Source organism: Sebastes fasciatus, chromosome 7 (genome assembly GCF_043250625.1).
Source record: "Sebastes fasciatus isolate fSebFas1 chromosome 7, fSebFas1.pri, whole genome shotgun sequence".
Classification (NCBI taxonomy): Eukaryota; Metazoa; Chordata; class Actinopteri; order Perciformes; family Sebastidae; genus Sebastes; species Sebastes fasciatus.
The window spans coordinates 1928334-1948552 of record NC_133801.1 but is presented as its reverse complement, the minus strand read 5'-3'; the positions used below and the strand labels follow the sequence as shown (position 1 = coordinate 1948552).

Sequence of the window (20219 nt, the reverse complement as noted above, 5' to 3'; positions counted from 1 at the left end):
TGACAACACTAGTGTGTTAGCCTGTCTGTTTACATAGCACATTATGTAGCCCTACAGTTAATAACGGGCTGGCTATCTGGTAATAACACTGACGTTAACGTTAATCAATAGTACAAGACAGAAAATACGTAGTCCACAGTTTACCAACGTAATCTATGTTTCCACTCTTTATGTGTGGATCAGTCTATGTATTTGGTATTTTGCTGAGTATGCTAATGTAGCCCCTGTGTATATGAATTGTTTCAGAATGTTATAGTGTTAAGTTACAGGTTGTAAAGCAGTTGAGAATAAGACATGGTAATGCATAGGTCCAGTAAGGTACTCACCTGGTAACTAGTTTTAAAAAATTAAATTGTTTACAGATTCTGTATAGTAAGTACATTATTAGAAAACACTGTATCACAGACAGACAGAGGCAACTAAATGTTGCATAACCTCTTTTGCATGAGAAGTAATGGACACAGAGTGTAATTTATGTTAGTTTAGCTAGATTGGAGATCAGGATACAAGGATGTATTGGCATATGCATAAATAAACAAGTTATCAATGCAATGACATTCTTAGTTTGCTGGATCACTATTCTGTAGTGAAATATACTAAAAGTAAATATGAAATTAAGAAAGAAGAAAGAAATTATAACATAACATATAGCAGGCCATAATTTTACAATATAAGAGGACAGACCAAGCATATTCTCACTGTGTTTTGTTTTTCCCCCCAATCATACAGAATGGAGCCTAAATTTAGGAGGAGGGGGGATGGCCATGCTAGCCTCTTCGACACAGAGGAAGCAAAACGAATTAAGAGGGAGAACAGGCCATGGGTGCGGGCTCTGTCGCCTGAGAGGGTGAAAGAGTGCGAAGATGGCTGTTCTGCGTCGCGGTGGAGACCCGGAGAATATGCAGCATGTCCTGGGCCAACATCAGATGCAGTTTGGGATATTCAGGGGCCAAACTTTTCAATGGGTGGCAGAAAATGCGTTGGGGTATGCGGGTTATGTGGTGGCATCAATGTCAGAGGAGTCAGGAAACTCTGATTCACACAACAACCTCGTCAACAAAAGAGCCTTCCAGGGGTACATCTCACATTATCCTGCAGGCCGTTATGCCATCCAGGTCAAGCAGGAGGTGAGATCCGCTAGAAGCCAGAGCCAACCTGCCACTCACCTCCACACAGCCGCCCTCCACCTCACCACGGCCCTCAGCCTCTTCGCGAGCTGCAACCACCACACAGCCGCCCTCCAACTCACCACGGCCCTCAGCCTCTTCGCGAGCTGCAACCACCACACAGCCGCCCTCCACCTCACCACGGCCCTCAGCCTCTTTGCGAGCTGCAACCACCACACAGCTGCCCTCCAGCTCACCACGGCCCTCAGCCTCTTCGCGAGCTGCAACCACCACACAGCCGCCCTCCACCTCACCACGGCCCTCAGCCTCTTTGCGAGCTGCAACCACCACACAGCTGCCCTCCAGCTCACCACGGCCCTCAGCCTCTTCGCGAGCTGCAACCACCACACAGCCGCCCTCCAGCTCACCACGGCCCTCAGCCTCTTCACGAGCTGCAACCACCACACAGCTGCCCTCCACCTCACCACGGCCCTCAGCCTCTTTGCGAGCTGCAACCACCACACAGCTGCCCTCCAGCTCACCACGGCCCTCAGCCTCTTCACGAGCTGCAACCACCACACAGCTGCCCTCCACCTCACCACGGCCCTCAGCCTCTTTGCGAGCTGCAACCACCACACAGCTGCCCTCCAGCTCACCACGGCCCTCAGCCTCTTCGCGAGCTGCAACCACCACACAGCCGCCCTCCACCTCACCACGGCCCTCAGCCTCTTTGCGAGCTGCAACCACCACACAGCTGCCCTCCAGCTCACCACGGCCCTCAGCCTCTTCGCGAGCTGCAACCACCACACAGCCGCCCTCCACCTCACCACGGCCCTCAGCCTCTTTGCGAGCTGCAACCACCACACAGCTGCCCTCCAGCTCACCACGGCCCTCAGCCTCTTCGCGAGCTGCAACCACCACACAGCCGCCCTCCAGCTCACCACGGCCCTCAGCCTCTTCACGAGCTGCAACCACCACACAGCTGCCCTCCACCTCACCACGGCCCTCAGCCTCTTTGCGAGCTGCAACCACCACACAGCTGCCCTCCAGCTCACCACGGCCCTCAGCCTCTTCACGAGCTGCAACCACCACACAGCTGCCCTCCACCTCACCACGGCCCTCAGCCTCTTTGCGAGCTGCAACCACCACACAGCTGCCCTCCAGCTCACCACGGCCCTCAGCCTCTTCGCGAGCTGCAACCACCACACAGCCGCCCTCCACCTCACCACGGCCCTCAGCCTCTTTGCGAGCTGCAACCACCACACAGCTGCCCTCCACCTCACCACGGCCCTCAGCCTCTTCACGAGCTGCAACCACCACACAGCTGCCCTCCAGCTCACCACGGCCCTCAGCCTCTTTGCGAGCTGCAACCACCACACAGCTGCCCTCCACCTCACCACGGCCCTCAGCCTCTTCACGAGCTGCAACCACCACACAGCTGCCCTCCAGCTCACCACGGCCCTCAGCCTCTTCCCGAGCTGCAACCACCACACAGCCGCCCTCCAGCTCACCACGGCCCTCAGCCTCTTCCCGAGCTGCAACCACCACACAGCTGCCCTCCACCTCACCACGGCCCCCAGCCTCTTTGCGAGCAGGCCATCTCCACCTCAAAAATCACCTTCGTCAGCCCAGAGAGCCTGCCTCCTGCAGTTGAAAGGAAAGGAAGACCCTGTATGCCTAACAGCAGTGTGGCAAATCCCCACATCTTTGTTTTGCCCCCTAATACTGCAGGGATGGCCCAGCTAAAACAAAGACTGAACATAACTCCATCTGCTGGTCTTAGGCCGCCCTTCCTTGCAGCTCTCGAGCCGCCTCTCCAGGCAGCTCCCCAACCTCTCAGACCTCTCCTGCTTGCGCCCAGACCTCTCCTGTGTGCAGCCCAACCTCACCTGCCTGCACCACAACCTCTCTTGCCTGCCTTCCAATCTGTGGTTCCTGCAGGTTCTTCCCTGACAGATGTGCCTTACACCACTCAAAATTACCACAAGAGGAAAAGACAGGAGGAGGAACAGAGTGGCAAAAGGAAGAGGAAATACTCTAGGAAGAGTGACGCCATCACCTGCAAGCAGTGTCAGAGGGAGCGGGACCCTGCCACCCACCAACAGTACTTTGGGAATTGGTACTGCCAGGCCACAGCCACCGTGACTCTGGCTGAGTGGAGGGCTGCACTTGAAGCCCGGGGATATGGCACAAAAAAAGATACTCGACCCTGATAACTCTGTTCACATTAGCCTATATTGTATTGTATTATATACTATTTCATATACTGTATTGTATTCTAGTAATATAGTATTAATAATAATCTATTATATTCTATTATACGATACTATATTCTATTCTATTCTATTACATGGTATTATATTATATTATATGGTATTATATTATATTATATTTTATTATATTGCATTATATTATATATATATTATTCTAGTAACAATAGTATTTATAATATATTTTTTTTATTGTATTATATATATATATACATATATATTCTGTTCTATTTTGTTCCATTACATTGTATTCCTGTTGATTTTATTGTTGATAAATGTATATACCACTGATTGCACTGATTTTATTACTGTACTGTTTTTTAAAATTTGTTTATAATAAATATGTTATTAAGATGACTCAATACAAGTGTTCTTTTTCATTCAAATACAATGTACAGCATACCACTGAATTATATTATATACAATAAATATATATATACTCTTCTAGTAATAATAGTATTAATAATAATCTATTTTATTAGCCTACATTATATTAAATTATATTATAATATTATATATAAACTATTCTGTCCTGTTCCTAAATGATAGGCTATTAATTAATCACAATGGCAAGTGTATAAAGTTAATAGTCAATGCTTGTGATAAACAAAATATTGTAATATTTACATACAGCACACACTGCTTAATTTCTACCATAGATTAAGCACAACAGACAATATTAACACACCGTTTGAACCGCCTTAATAATAAAGCCAATTACATCTTTCATATCATTACAACACGGGATACGAGGCGATGATCATCAGCCGTGTTTTGGTAGCGCGTTAATGTTACTATTTATAGCATTAATAGCTCGACGATCTGCGATAATAAAGCCAATAGGAAATAGCGATAATAATGATAAATGACCGTCATTATAACGGCAACGATAAAAGATCCACCTTAGAACCATCTATTCATGTGTGTTTGCTAAATATTAATGGCATGAGGTTTGGGTGACACGGGTTTCGAGGCGAGGATCAGCAGACATATTCTGGTAGTGTGTTACTATTTTTAGCAACCGTAGCACGACTAACCGGCTATTTCCTTGGCGCAATGGATAGCACGTTGGACTTCTAGGTAAGCTCTAAAAAAGTTATTGAAAAGTTGTGGGTTTGAGTCCTAATTAAAAATTGCAATTAATGATAAAAGGAAGCAGTGAACTTTCAAACTGTTGGACCCCGGCTTGAATTAATCCCTTCACGCTTAAAGAATGAATTTGCTTCTACTTGAACTGAAAGGTTTTGGGTTCGCCTCCCACCAGAGTCAAGGTTAACATGCAGCAAGGTGATTTAATGGAAGAATTAGAGTGCTCAGAAACGAAAAACTGCTGTTTATAATTTAGTAATATGCAAATGAAACATTGTGGTACAGAAATGTAAAGGTTGTTGGTTCAAGTTCCACTGAGGTTAAACTTTAGAGCTGATAAAAGGTAAGAATGAACCAAACAATATTGGCTCCCAGTGGCTCTGTGGCGCAATGGATAGCGCATTGGACTTCTAGTTGAACTCTAAAGAAGTGATTCAAAGGTTGTGGGTTCGAGTCCCACCAGAGTCGAGCTTTAGATATTGCATTTGAAGAAAAAAAGAAGTGAATCTCCAAACTGTTGGATCCCTGCTTGAATGAGCCCTCATGCTAAAATAATGAACTGACTTCTAGGTAAAGGTTGTGGGTTCGAGTCCCAACACAATCTACTAAAATCATCCTCTGTGCAAAAAGTTCATTTCGAGTCACACTGTGTGAGATGATTCCAATAAAATCTTTGTACTGGACTGACTGATATCAGTTTTGAGGAATGTGAGAAGGTGCGATGAACATCGCAGCACCATGATGTAAATAACATCAACCACATGGCCTTCTCTCAGCTTTGGCAACATAAAAACACTGATCCTGCAAAGGGAGTTTGAGGTGAACATGTTTTTAGCATCAGCATTACGTCAGCTCAACAGCGTGTTCTGGATCATTTCATGCTCTGTTCTAATTGGTTGGTTCGTCGACGTGGGTCAAGAGTTTGGTTTCTCCAACTATCACGGTGACCATCAGTCAACGACGTCTGTCAGGCCAAGATTTACAACTACGACCTTCAATCATCAGTTTTATTACCACGTAGGTCTGCACATACGAGGAATCTGTGTTTTTGTGTCATATATCATATAAAATATAACATAATATAAAATAGAAAAAATTACAATAGAAAATATGAAAAAATGATGTCTGTCAAAGTAATGCAATAATAACGCATTAATGCAAATTCGTTTTGACGCCACTAATTCATTTGACGCATTAACGCAACTTTTTTATGCTAAATGCAGTACCTGTGAGGGTTTCTGGACAATATCTGTCATTGTTTTGTGTTAATTGATTTACAATAATAAATATATACATACATTTGCATAAAGCAGCATATTTGTCCACTCCAATGTTGATAAGAGTATTAAATACTTGTCAAATCTCCCTTTAAGGTACATTTTGAACAGATAAAAAAATGTGTGATTAATTTGCGATTAATCACGATTAACTATTTTAATCGATTGACAGCACTAAAAAATATAATAAATATGTGGAAAAATATGTTTTTTTAAATCAATTAATTAGTGTGTAACACTGAAACAAACTTCTGTTGCAGAAATGTGTTTTGATGTTGAAAAGATTACAGAGTCACTCACAATCTGAGAAAACAATTCAAACCATAAAGGTCCAATAACAACTCAAAATGTCACAAAGAGCCGAAACTGTAGAGAAGGTCATGAAGGTCACACGCACACACACACAATGGCTGCTGCTGCTGCTGCCCACTGTTTGTGTCTGAGACGAGACAATGTCAGGAGGCCACGCCGACCCACAGACGGAAACACACACACACACACACAATCATGACCATTAATTTACACTGTCACAGGAGCGGGTACAATCCACACACACACACACACACACACACACACACACACACACACACACACACACACACACAGTGGTCAAGGCTAGACAAACACAGCGACAGTCAGTGTAAACGTCCAGTAGTGCTGTTAAGAGAAGCGACACAGGGACGCTCTCTGCTCTTCTCTGTGTGTGTGTGTTCGTCTTCTAGCACCTTATTGATATGTTCTATTTTATTTGCACTCTACTATATCTTTGCCATATAAATAACGTCGGAGTAGAAGGGTCATTGAGCTGTTAGCTGTGGTAATTTGAGCAGTACAAAGATCAACCAACATCAGGCAGTAACATCAGGCAGGGCGGTGAAAGCAGGAGGTGCCGGAATAAAACGCAGCGGTGGAAAAAAAGAAACAGAATCAACTTTTGAAAAACGCGACCCGATGTCACGCTATCTGTGGCCAACCACGTAAACACAACTCAGCCATGAGGGAACAGAAGACGTTAATTGTTGCAGTTAATGAGCCATTAAAGTGACCACATATAGATTTTACATTATAGATGTACACTGATCAGCCGTAACATTCAGACCACTGACAGGTGAAGTGAACATTTTGAATTTTTGTGTTGGAAGCAGGAAAAATGGGCCAGCGTAAGGATGTGAGCGACTTTGACAACAAGTGCCAGATAGCGCTGGCTAGACGACCAGGTCAGATCATCTCCAGAACTGCAGCTCTTGTGGGATGTTCCCGGTCTGCAGTGGTCAGGAACTACCAAAAGTGGTCCAAGGAAGGAGAACCGGTGAACCGGCGACAGGGTCAGACCCGAGGCTCATTGATGCACGTGGGGATCGAAGGCTGGCCCGTGTTGTCTGATCCAACAGAAGAGCTGCTGGAGCTCAAACTGCTGAAACAGTTCATGCTGGTTCTGATAGAAAGGTGTCAGAACACACAGTGAGGAGCAGTTTGTTGCGTACGGGTCTGCGTAGCCGCAGACCGGTCAGGGTGCCCGTGCTGACCTGATGTTATGGCTGATCGGTATATATTCGGGGTTTCAATTCTACATCGGAAATCGATCGAAATTAGCTTCAGATCTCGACCATTGAAATCAATATCTATGTATATATGTATACATGTGGCATGTTCATCATCATCATCATTATCATCATCATCATCATCATCATCATCATCATCATCATCATCATCATCATCATCGTCACACTATGTAGTCCAGTACACTGTGTGTGGTCTCACTGTGCGTGTGTGTGCGTGTGTGTGTGTGTGTGTGTGTGTCTCTTTGTAAACACGTAAAACACAGTATTTGTCTTTCATGCAGACAATAGCTCCACTCTGTTGTCCTGCTGTTTCTATTGTGCTCATGGCGTCGACCGGCTCCTCACACACACACACGCACGCACGCACGCACACACACACACACACACACACACACACACACACACACACACACACACACACACACACACACACACACGCACACACACATACACACACACACACGGTGATGGTACTGTGACTGACAGTTGGTTACGTTCAACACGAGTCAGCACACACACACACACACACACTGTGAAATGAGTTTACACACATTCAGCCATCTGGATACATGAGAATCAGCAGGAATTACAACCATTCACACCTAATCAGCAAATCTTAGTCTTTAGTCATGTAGCTTTAGATGTGTGTGTGAACATGTGGCTCTGCATGTGATCATCATAAAGTGGGCATGTCTGTAAAGGGGAGACTCGTGGGTACACATAGAACCCATTTACATTCATACATCTGGAGGTCAGAGGTCAAGGGACCCCTTTGAAAATGGACATGACAGTTTTTCCTCGCCAACATTGAGTGTAAGTTTGGAGCGTTATTTATCCTCCTTCATGACCAGCTGGTATGACCTGGTTGGTACCGATGGATTCATCAGGTTTTATAGTTTACTATGATACCAGTATCTTCACTCTAGTTATTTTTTTTTAAGCTAGAGTGAAGATACTGGTATCATATGAAATATTTCGGCGAGGAAAAACTGCCATGGCCATTTTCAAAGAGGTCCCCTGACCTCTGACCTCTAGATATGTGAATGTGGGAGGGTTATTGTCCAAAGAAAGTCTGAAAAATGTAAAAAAAAAAGCAAAGTCCCCAAAATGTCAGAAAAATTACCAGTTTTTTAAAAAAAAAAGAAATCTCAAAAATGTCTGAAAATTGTCCAAAAAATCAAAAAAAGAAACGTAAAAAAAAGTCCAGAAAATGTCTGAAGGAAAGGCAGAAGAAAAGTGAGATCCTGATATCATAGTAAACTATAAAACCTGATGAATCCATCGGTACCAAGCATGTCATACTAGCTTGTAGTGAAGGAGGTTAAATAACGCTCCAAACTTACAATAACTTTTGGCGAGGTAAACTGTCATGTCCATTTTCAAAGGGGTCCCTTGACCTCTGACTTCCAGATATGTGAATGTAAATGGGTTCTATGGGTACCCACGAGTCTCCCCTTTACAGACATGCCCACTTTATGATAATCACATGCAGTTCGGGGGTTTCATCCAGTGCTGCAGCGAGGGAGGTTCCAGTTAGTTTCACTGTTGTTCAGATGCTAATTTCAGCCATTCACACCTCTTCTTGGTCTTTAGTGATGTAGCTGTAATGAGTGTGTCAACATGGGGCTCTGTGGCGCAATGGACAGCGCATTGGACTTCTAGTTAATCTGTAAAGAAGAGATTCAAAGGTTGTGGGTTCGAGTCCCACCAGAGTCGTCTGTTATAGTTTCCATGACTCTGTTTGTGCAGTTTGTTTAGAATACAGACTCATAAATCAGATTCAGCGTCCAACTGTTGGAGCTCTCAGTCTAACGGATCATAGTTTATGTAACAGAAGAAGAACGATGTTAAAACAGTGTTGAGAAAGTTCTCCTGAGGGGAGCTGAGTCAGAGAGACTCTGACCTCTGACCTCCGTCTGTTAGCAGCTAAATCTGGACGGCTCTCGTCTCTCTTGTTTATAGTCGAGTTTATTCCAGTTCTGTTCAGTTTGAGGGGCGGAAACCTGAGTAAGATTACTGATATGTAATCTGATTACAAGGGTTAGTCTGGGAATGTGGTCAGAAAAACTCATTTTCAGGTTCATACCTGTATTTTATGTTTCTATTAGAACACGTTTACATTCTGTAATGTTCACAAATACTTTATATACCTGTATTCACCCTCTGTCTGAAACATTCTGTTTTAACACCACACAACGGATATCGCCAAGAAGTGAAAGTTAATTCACTCAGCGGCCAGCAGCAGAGCTACGCTTCCTCCATTTTGAACTGAAAGCGTCTACCGGACGCCAGTAAAACGTCTGACTACAAAGAGTCGTATATAAATATAATAAGCGTTTTCAGTCCAAAATGGCGGCAACCACTGTTGTGAAAAAATAAGTTTTGTCTCTTTGCTTCTTTACTCGTTGTTAGCACATTTCAACGGAACAGGTTGGGTCCATGTTTACTTCCTGTCAGCTGATGTCATTCACATACACTGGAACCTGATTACGTTTAAAACTGTGAAATGGTGTAAATATTGTGGATTGTGGATATTGTGTTAACTTTGTCAGCCCCAATTTTTACGGTTTATACTAACAGGAAATGGCATGGTACATACATACTGACGTACTGTCAGACGTTAATGAAACTTTATTTGAGAAGGGCACTATGAAGGAAAAAACAAAATGAAAAGTTAGTTATAGTTTTCTAACGTCTTTCTGGAGCTGTTTCATCACCATCTTTTGCAGCTGTGAGCAGCGTCTACGTTTCCTTTGTGCATTGCTTTGGGGGACAATGGTGTCCATCGACGGCCGACTCAACAATGGAGTGTATTCAGGCAGCGTTATGACTGTTTGCATTATACTACATTTTGTTTTCCAATGTGAACACTCTGAATTTTCCTTGTGTGTGTAATGTGGATTTGGGAGACAATGGTCAATAGTGGCCTAAAGGTTAGAGGAGCCAGATTGTCGCCGGTTCAATCCCCCGGACCGGCCTTACACATAACAGAATGATCCCAGTCCCTCAGTGAGGCATACAGCTGATTAATCAAACACTGATATTAGATCGGTGCTCAGTATTGGCTGATACCCAAAAGCCCAGGTATCGCTATCGGTATCAGGACCGAAACAGTTGTATTGGTGCATCCCTAGAACCGACTGATGGGAACATCTTTAGTTCTGCAGTTATTTGGTAATGAACTAAACAATTGGACACGTTAACATGTTGACTCACTAAAGTTATTAGCGAACATGAATGATGAACCATATTTCATCACCATCCATCCAATAGTTGTTGTTATATTTGGAACAAAGTGTTGGACAGACTCACTGACGTCCCAAAGCAGCTCTAGTGTATTCTTTTGTGTTCTGTGTTATTCTGCTCTATTGTCCTGTGTTGTATTGTGGGAAGCAGAGTCCTCTCAGTGGACAGTTGAACCATCACACTCTTTAAATCTGTCGCCAGCTGCTGCAGAGAAAAGACCGTAAAAATACACAGACTCAGTGTGTGTGTGTGTGTGTTTGGAAATTCCCTCTATGTATTTACATGTGTGTGTGTGTGTGTGTGTGTGTGTGTGTGTATGTCAAATTAGTGGAAAGAAACCAAATGACAGAGAGTTTTTATGGGAAGACTGGAATGATAAAGCCAGAGAGAGAGAGAGAGAGCAGTGATTCATGATGGGAATGTACAGACAGACAGTTAGAGGTATCAAACACACACCTGAACTCCAACCACACACACCTGGTTTCAACCATAAACACCATGAACACATGAGAGCATTGTTTCCTACAGACCTCAACAAAGAAGCTGTTCCTTAATGGTCCCTAATATCTGTCTATAAAGGACGACTCTGGTGGGACTCGAACCCACAACCTCTGAATCACTTCTCCTGTGTTTAGTTTTTGTGTCGACATCATGATGAGATCATGCTGTTAGCAGAAGGCTAAACTATTAGCAACCCTTTCTCTCCGTCTCTGAAACGCTTCTCCGATATTGTCCGACTTTGACGGGACCCGAACTCACAACCTTTGAATAACTTCTTTACAGTTTTACTAGAAGTCCTTTTCGCCACAGAGCCACATGTATGTTGCTCTTTATTATTTGTTTCCGCTCTAACGGATAAGAACAGAAGAGACGTTCATTAAAACATCCATTTAGAAATATAGCCGATCAAACGTCCCTCTTCAGTCCAGCTTTTTCACTTGAAGTGCATCCAAATTCCTGTGTGTGATGAGCATTTACTATATGTATTCATGCATTCATGTGTGTGTGTGTGTGTGTTGTTTGTGTTGTTTACTGCGTTGCTCTGAGGTCGGAAACACTGCGGTATACATCCGTCGCCTCAGCCACACATACACACACACACACACACACAGTACGTCACAGTAGAGCCTCTGTCCAACCTCAGACGATGCTAAATTATCTGGCTAATTATTATAAACGACAAACATCGGTCGCCGAGGAAACGATCCTCCCACATCCCATAATTATCCTGCATCATGGGCTCGATATTAAAACTGCTTCCAAATACTTGGGTGATGGTTGAGGGTGCGTTTGATTCCTGTGAAATCAATGGCTCCTTGTGTTTTAAAAAGCTGCTCAGTCTCTCAGATGAGAAACGGAGCAGAGGACTCAGAGACGTGGTAGAAACCTAAAACATGGAAAACTCCGTCAGGTACTTATTCAAAGAGAACTCTGTGGTGGTACATGTAACATACGTGGACAGTTCATGTGGTTCAAGTTAACCTGAAAGGTTACACAAAGCAAAAAGTGGTTAATTAAACGTGTAATCCTCTAAAAAAAGCTCTAAAGTTTGACTTCAGTGGAACTTGATCCAACAACCATTTCTGCACTACAATTGTTAATTTACATATTACTGAAACTATAAATAGCAGTTTTTCTTCTTCTAAACACTGTAATTCTTCCATTAAATCACATTGCTGCATGTAAAACTATACTCTGGTGGGACTCGAACCAACAACCTTTGAGTAAGTACATTATTTTAGCATGAAAGGCGATTGAAGCAGGGATCTAACAGTTTGAAGTTTGAAGGTCCACTGCTGCCTTTTGTCATTGCATAATACATGCGATATCTAAAGTTCGACTGTGGTGGGACTCGAACCCACAACCTTTGAATTACTTCTTTTGAGCTTAACTAGAAGTCCAGTGCGCTATCCATTGCGCCACAGAGCCACTGGAAGCCTGCCAACCGTGGAGCAAGACAAAACAAAAAGAAAAGTGGTTCATTAAACCTGTAATTTTACAGTTTAAAGCTTCACAGCTGACTTTTGTCAGCTCTAAATTTAACTTCAGTGGAACTTGAACCAACAACCTTCACATTTCTGCAGCACAATGTTATTTACACATTAGTGAAACTATAAACTGCAGTTTTTGGTCTTCTAAACACTCTAATTATTCCATTAAATCCCATTGCTGCATATAAAACTTGACTATGGTGGGATCCGAAACCATAACCTTTAAGTAAGTACATTATTTTAGCGTGATGGTATTCATTCATGAAGGGATCTAACAGTTTGTAGCTTGAAGGTCTAGTGCTGACTATTGTCATTGCATATAATATGTAAAGATCGACTCTGGTGGGACTCGAACCCACAACCTTTGAATAACTTTTTAGAGCTTAACTAGAAGTCCAATGCGCTATCCATTGCGCCACAGAGCCACTGCGGATCATATGAATGTGTGAGAAAAAAAACAACACAAACAACCTCTAATCCTACAATTTAAATGTTCACTGCTGCCTTTTATCAGCTCTAAAGTTTAACTTTAGTGGAACTTGAACCAACAACCTTTACATTTCTGTACCACAATGTTTCATTTACATATTACTGAAACTATAAACAACCATTATACTTCTTCTAAACATTCTAATTCTTCCATTAAATCACACTACTGCATGTAAAACTCAACTGTGGTGGGACTCAAACCCACAACCTTTGAGTTTAAGTACATTATTTCAGCATGATGGCATTCATTTAAGCAGGGATCTAACAGTTTGAAGTTTGAAGGTCCACTGCTGCCTTTTGTCATTGCATAATACATGCGATATCTAAAGTTCGACTGTGGTGGGACTCGAACCCACAACCTTTGAATTACTTCTTTTGAGCTTAACTAGAAGTCCAGTGCGCTATCCATTGCGCCACAGAGCCACTGGAAGCCTGCCAACCGTGGAGCAAGACAAAACAAAAAGAAAAGTGGTTCATTAAACCTGTAATTTTACAGTTTAAAGCTTCACAGCTGACTTTTGTCAGCTCTAAATTTAACTTCAGTGGAACTTGAACCAACAACCTTCACATTTCTGCAGCACAATGTTATTTACACATTAGTGAAACTATAAACTGCAGTTTTTGGTCTTCTAAACACTCTAATTATTCCATTAAATCCCATTGCTGCATATAAAACTTGACTATGGTGGGATTCGAAACCATAACCTTTAAGTAAGTACATTATTTTAGCGTGATGGTATTCATTCATGAAGGGATCTAACAGTTTGTAGCTTGAAGGTCTAGTGCTGACTATTGTCATTGCATATAATATGTAAAGATCGACTCTGGTGGGACTCGAACCCACAACCTTTGAATAACTTTTTAGAGCTTAACTAGAAGTCCAATGCGCTATCCATTGCGCCACAGAGCCACTGCAGATCATATGAATGTGTGAGAAAAAAAACAACACAAACAACCTCTAATCCTACAATTTAAATGTTCACTGCTGCCTTTTATCAGCTCTAAAGTTTAACTTTAGTGGAACTTGAACCAACAACCTTTACATTTCTGTACCACAATGTTTCATTTACATATTACTGAAACTATAAACAACCATTATACTTCTTCTAAACATTCTAATTCTTCCATTAAATCACACTACTGCATGTAAAACTCAACTGTGGTGGGACTCAAACCCACAACCTTTGAGTTTAAGTACATTATTTCAGCATGATGGCATTCATTTAAGCAGGGATCTAACAGTTTGAAGTTTGAAGGTCCACTGCTGCCTTTTGTCATTGCATAATACATGCGATATCTAAAGTTCGACTGTGGTGGGACTCGAACCCACAACCTTTGAATTACTTCTTTTGAGCTTAACTAGAAGTCCAGTGCGCTATCCATTGCGCCACAGAGCCACTGGAAGCCTGCCAACCGTGGAGCAAGACAAAACAAAAAGAAAAGTGGTTCATTAAACCTGTAATTTTACAGTTTAAAGCTTCACAGCTGACTTTTGTCAGCTCTAAATTTAACTTCAGTGGAACTTGAACCAACAACCTTCACATTTCTGCAGCACAATGTTATTTACACATTAGTGAAACTATAAACTGCAGTTTTTGGTCTTCTAAACACTCTAATTATTCCATTAAATCCCATTGCTGCATATAAAACTTGACTATGGTGGGATTCGAAACCATAACCTTTAAGTAAGTACATTATTTTAGCGTGATGGTATTCATTCATGAAGGGATCTAACAGTTTGTAGCTTGAAGGTCTAGTGCTGACTATTGTCATTGCATATAATATGTAAAGATCGACTCTGGTGGGACTCGAACCCACAACCTTTGAATAACTTTTTAGAGCTTAACTAGAAGTCCAATGCGCTATCCATTGCGCCACAGAGCCACTGCAGATCATATGAATGTGTGAGAAAAAAAACAACACAAACAACCTCTAATCCTACAATTTAAATGTTCACTGCTGCCTTTTATCAGCTCTAAAGTTTAACTTTAGTGGAACTTGAACCAACAACCTTTACATTTCTGTACCACAATGTTTCATTTACATATTACTGAAACTATAAACAACCATTATACTTCTTCTAAACATTCTAATTCTTCCATTAAATCACACTACTGCATGTAAAACTCAACTGTGGTGGGACTCAAACCCACAACCTTTGAGTTTAAGTACATTATTTCAGCATGATGGCATTCATTTAAGCAGGGATCTAACAGTTTGAAGTTTGAAGGTCCACTGCTGCCTTTTGTCATTGCATAATACATGCGATATCTAAAGTTCGACTGTGGTGGGACTCGAACCCACAACCTTTGAATTACTTCTTTTGAGCTTAACTAGAAGTCCAGTGCGCTATCCATTGCGCCACAGAGCCACTGGAAGCCTGCCAACCGTGGAGCAAGACAAAACAAAAAGAAAAGTGGTTCATTAAACCTGTAATTTTACAGTTAAAGCTTCACAGCTGACTTTTGTCAGCTCTAAATTTAACTTCAGTGGAACTTGAACCAACAACCTTCACATTTCTGCAGCACAATGTTATTTACACATTAGTGAAACTATAAACTGCAGTTTTTGGTCTTCTAAACACTCTAATTATTCCATTAAATCCCATTGTTGCATATAAAACTTGACTATGGTGGGATTCGAAACCATAACCTTTAAGTAAGTACATTATTTTAGCGTGATGGTATTCATTCATGAAGGGATCTAACAGTTTGTAGCTTGAAGGTCTAGTGCTGACTATTGTCATTGCATATAATATGTAAAGATCGACTCTGGTGGGACTCGAACCCACAACCTTTGAATAACTTTTTAGAGCTTAACTAGAAGTCCAATGCGCTATCCATTGCGCCACAGAGCCACTGCGGATCATATGAATGTGTGAGAAAAAAAACAACACAAACAACCTCTAATCCTACAATTTAAATGTTCACTGCTGCCTTTTATCAGCTCTAAAGTTTAACTTTAGTGGAACTTGAACCAACAACCTTTACATTTCTGTACCACAATGTTTCATTTACATATTACTGAAACTATAAACAACCATTATATTTCTTCTAAACACTCTAATTCTTCCATTAAATCACACTACTGCATGTAAAACTCAACTGTGGTGGGACTCAAACCCACAACCTTTGAGTACATTATTTCAGCATGATGGCATTCATTCAAGCAGGGATTCTACAGTTTGAAGTTTGAAGGTCCACTGCTGCCTTTTGTCATCAATTGATTAAAAGCCTGACTCTGGTGGGACTCGAACCCACAACCTTTGAATAACTCTTTAGAGCTTAACTAGAAGTCCATTGCGCCACAGAGCCACCATAGGACTATGGAACATTTGACAGAAAAAACAACACTAAAACTTGGCTCTGATGGGACTCGAACCCACAACCTTTGAGTTTAAGTACATTATTTTGCGTGATCGCATTCATTCAAGCAGTAATCCTACAGATTGAAGTTTGAAGTTTCCACTGCTGACGTTTGTCATTGCATAATACATGCAATATCTAAAGACCAACTCCGGTGGGAGTCGAACCCACAACCTTTGAATCACTTCTTTAGAGCTTAACTAAAAGTCCAATGCGCTATCCATTGCACCACAGAGCCGCTAGAAGCCTAACAAACGTGTAACAAAACAAAACAAAAAGTGGCTGAATCAACCTGTAATTCTACAATTTAAATGTTCATTGCTGCATTTTATCAGGTCCAAAGTTTAACTTTAGTGGAACTTGAACCAACAACAACATTTCTGTACCACACGGTTTCATTTACACATTACTGAAACCATAATCAGTCGTTTCTCCCTTCTAAATACTTTAAACCTCCCGTTAAATCACACTGCCGCATGTAAATCTGGACCCTGGTGGGACTTGAACCCACAACCTTTGAATTACTTCTTTAGAGTTTAACTAGAAGTTCAATGTTCTACCAAGATCACCACAGAGCCAGATGTTCCCTCTAACAAAGACACAAGAAAAGAGAGAGAGAAGCCAAGAGGAGAGTTTATAGGACGGAGAGACGTGAAAAGAGAGAGAGAGAGAGAGAGAGAGAGAGAGAGAGAGAGAGAGAGAGAGAGAGAGAGAGAGAGAGAGAGAGAGAGAGAGGAAAGAAAGACAAAAGAAAAGAAGTCTGTTTTGAAGGAGAGCTTGTTTGGACTGATGGAGGGAGAGAGGAGGGGAGGTGTGAAAGAAGAGGAGGAGGTTCAGCGTCCCCAAACAAACTGAACTGAAAAAGTTTATTATTCTGACAAACTTTCTCTAAGTCCTCTATCCCTCCTTCATCCTTCCTCTATCCCTCCTTCATCCCTCCCTCATCCCTCCTCTCCTTTCAGTCCAGTCTGACCTCAGCTCTGTCAGTTTCTCTGCAATCAATCTTTATTTTAAAGAAAAGATTTTAAACAAAGTGGACGCCTGGTACGCTACCGAGGTTTCATCTGTCAGTCCAGCTGCTTCTGATCGGTCCACACGATCCAAAGCTTTTTAAAAAATTCAAATCATTATGAAAATAACTTTTTTTTTATGCAGTACAAAACGTTATTAATAAAGATTAGAGCTGGGCGATATGGCCCAAATCTTCTACCATGATATAGGTAATTTAATATCATGATAAAGATTTATATCACAATGTTTTCTGGTGATTCAATAAATAAATAACCACATGGTAAAGCCTATTTTCTGTATACTATTATTATTATTATTATTATACTCCTGTGTGAATTAAATACTTGATCAAATAAAAAGTACTTTCTCATTTTAAGAACTTGAGTGCAAAACGAACATAAAAGTTTTAAGTCAGAGGTCAGAAGTCTTCAGCTCCTCTCCAGTGGCTCCTTGTGGATTTATAAAGATGGAAATGAATAACTGTGTTTTGTTTACATTTTCATTTTTTTTTATCATTGTTGTAGGTCTATGGTACGACGGTACGACGGAGTGTTAGGGCCACATTGAGGAAAAAAAATAAAACTGAGATTTAGAGAATAAAGTCATAATATTATGAGAATAAAGTCAGAAGTTACGAAAAAAAAAGTCGTAGTATTATGAGAATAAAAATCATAAAATTATAAAGTAGAAATTTTACGTGTTATTTTCTTTTTTTCTCGTAAAGTTATGACTTTATTCTCGTAATATTACGACTTCCTTTTCCTTGTTAAGTTATGACTTTATATAAAGAAACGATATAGAAAAATATATACAAGACATTTTTATATTGTTTTGACGATATATGTCGTCATATTTCCCAGCCCTAATAAAGGTATGAGAAGGAAGGAAACATAGGGAGGGAAGTAAAAACAGATGTTGGAAGGATGAGGTGACACCACTGAACAAGTGAGCATTTTGCAAGGGATTATGGGATATTGAGTACACACTAGCTGTAATGTCGCATTCACACCAAGAACGAAGGAAATTTCCGCTTGTCTCCATAGATACCAACAACTTTTTTTTCCTCCATCAACCATGGAAGAAATAACTGCTGCTGCTGCTTTGTACATGTTGGTGAATTCCCAGATGTGTCAGAAAACCAAGCGCCGTCGTGTCTGGGTTCATAACGTCACCCGGCGGCGAGCTGTATTCACACACAGTGACATCACACTGACTGTATCTAGCAGCTACACATCACTACTGCAGTATGAACCCAAAATAAACTTTGATTTAATATCAATAAACAGATCAAAATGATGCTGAAATAACTACATAATGATGCTGATTAGTAAAAAGTCTGAATTCATGCTTTGTCAGGTCTGTTACCATGACGACAAGCAGACAACTTTTAAAATGCTTGTTTTCTGAATGGAGTCTGGTTGGATCAGTGCCAGGCGATGCAGCTGCTCCATCAACACTCAACATAAAGTCATCTAGAGACGTTGTTGTCTCTACAAGAGACAGTCTGTGGTAAGATGCATCTCTCTATGACATTTGGACAACACCAAGAGTCCATACGTTGCTCAAAGGCACTTCAATCCACACACTAACACACACACACATATCTGTATAATGCAGTAAGAAGTCAGTTTGACCCAGTTTAGACAGTGATGTGTGTTTGTTCCTGACTTGAGGTGTGTTATTAGTGAGATCGATGCTCAGAAGGACGTAGCTGTCATCGGCCTGCCAACACACACACACACACACACACACACACACACACACACACACACACACACACACATACACACACACACACATGTATAATTATAAATCCATTAGTGTTTCTCTGAGGCAGTAATCGAAGGTCCTTATTGGCTGATGATTCAGCCTTGACACGCACACACACATCCTTCAGTTAAGTGTTTGATTAGTCATGTCTGGATATCAGCCAATGAGAAAAGATGTTCCCTCGGTGTGTGTGGAGCTCTGAACTTTCTCTACACGTTACAGAAAAATAATGATCTTTTAGCCACGACGTTCCTGTTTTACTTTTTGTCTTCTATAAAACACAAGATGTGTTCAAGTGTACTGGTGATGCCTTCACTGACATCCTGCTTACTGTGTAAATGGGAATAGTCTCTATAAACGGCCTGATGTTGTGACGTGTCGTGTAACTTTAACTGAAGCCGACAACACACACTTTGAGACGATAATTTATGGTCATTAATGCACATTTTTAAATTATTATTTAACGTCTTTAATGCACATTTTTTGATTATAATTTACAGTCTTTAATGCAGATTTTTTTTATTAACGTACATACCTGTCACTGTAAATATAAATCCTACTCAGTGTGCATGCAGTATATCTACATCTCCACATGTACATAATCATCCAGTCCATGTATATCCATCCAGTATTTATTTCTTTGCATTATTTACAACTTCCAGAACACTTGACTTGTATATAGACATTTTATTTATTTTTATTAATGTATTCTTATGTTATTTATGGTCATTATTGTTCCTGGCGGTTCTTTCTATTCTGTGTAAGTACATTGAGATACATTGCATAAAACTGGAGTCAAATTCCATGAATGTATGTACTTGACAAAATGAAATAAAACCAAAGAAACAACGTTTGGTTCTGTATTTAATAAGTAATGAATAAAAGATGTGTGAAACAGATGAGTGATCAGTTTAGTTCAGAGAGTCACTAACTGGGATTTAAACTGGTCTGAAGAGTCTTCCCAGCGCCTCCTACAGGCTGCTATGTTCACTACAGCCATCGACAGTGACTGGACAGAACACACTGATGGTTCAGCTGCTGGT

At 41.3% G+C, this 20219-nt stretch overlaps 1 protein-coding gene and 11 non-coding genes across 12 annotated transcripts in view; 2 read left to right on the top strand and 10 right to left on the bottom strand.

Annotated features, from left to right (window-relative positions):
- plekhg2 (pleckstrin homology domain containing, family G (with RhoGef domain) member 2) overlaps positions 1-20219 on the bottom strand; it is a 72659-nt gene that overhangs the window by 51292 nt on the left and 1148 nt on the right. The window lies entirely within an intron of this gene.
- On the top strand, positions 4842-4933 carry trnar-ucu (transfer RNA arginine (anticodon UCU)). The gene is given in 2 exon segments: positions 4842-4878; positions 4898-4933. It is a non-coding gene; the product is annotated as a tRNA-Arg (tRNA).
- trnar-ucu (transfer RNA arginine (anticodon UCU)) lies at positions 8929-9020 on the top strand. Its single transcript is given in 2 exon segments — positions 8929-8965; positions 8985-9020. It is a non-coding gene; the product is annotated as a tRNA-Arg (tRNA).
- On the bottom strand, positions 12388-12479 carry trnar-ucu (transfer RNA arginine (anticodon UCU)). The gene is given in 2 exon segments: positions 12388-12423; positions 12443-12479. It is a non-coding gene; the product is annotated as a tRNA-Arg (tRNA).
- Positions 12876-12966, bottom strand: trnar-ucu (transfer RNA arginine (anticodon UCU)). The gene is given in 2 exon segments: positions 12876-12911; positions 12930-12966. It is a non-coding gene; the product is annotated as a tRNA-Arg (tRNA).
- On the bottom strand, positions 13362-13453 carry trnar-ucu (transfer RNA arginine (anticodon UCU)). Its single transcript is given in 2 exon segments — positions 13362-13397; positions 13417-13453. It is a non-coding gene; the product is annotated as a tRNA-Arg (tRNA).
- Positions 13850-13940, bottom strand: trnar-ucu (transfer RNA arginine (anticodon UCU)). Its single transcript is given in 2 exon segments — positions 13850-13885; positions 13904-13940. It is a non-coding gene; the product is annotated as a tRNA-Arg (tRNA).
- trnar-ucu (transfer RNA arginine (anticodon UCU)) lies at positions 14336-14427 on the bottom strand. Its single transcript is given in 2 exon segments — positions 14336-14371; positions 14391-14427. It is a non-coding gene; the product is annotated as a tRNA-Arg (tRNA).
- Positions 14824-14914, bottom strand: trnar-ucu (transfer RNA arginine (anticodon UCU)). Its single transcript is given in 2 exon segments — positions 14824-14859; positions 14878-14914. It is a non-coding gene; the product is annotated as a tRNA-Arg (tRNA).
- Positions 15310-15401, bottom strand: trnar-ucu (transfer RNA arginine (anticodon UCU)). The gene is given in 2 exon segments: positions 15310-15345; positions 15365-15401. It is a non-coding gene; the product is annotated as a tRNA-Arg (tRNA).
- Positions 15797-15887, bottom strand: trnar-ucu (transfer RNA arginine (anticodon UCU)). The gene is given in 2 exon segments: positions 15797-15832; positions 15851-15887. It is a non-coding gene; the product is annotated as a tRNA-Arg (tRNA).
- On the bottom strand, positions 16542-16633 carry trnak-uuu (transfer RNA lysine (anticodon UUU)). The gene is given in 2 exon segments: positions 16542-16577; positions 16597-16633. It is a non-coding gene; the product is annotated as a tRNA-Lys (tRNA).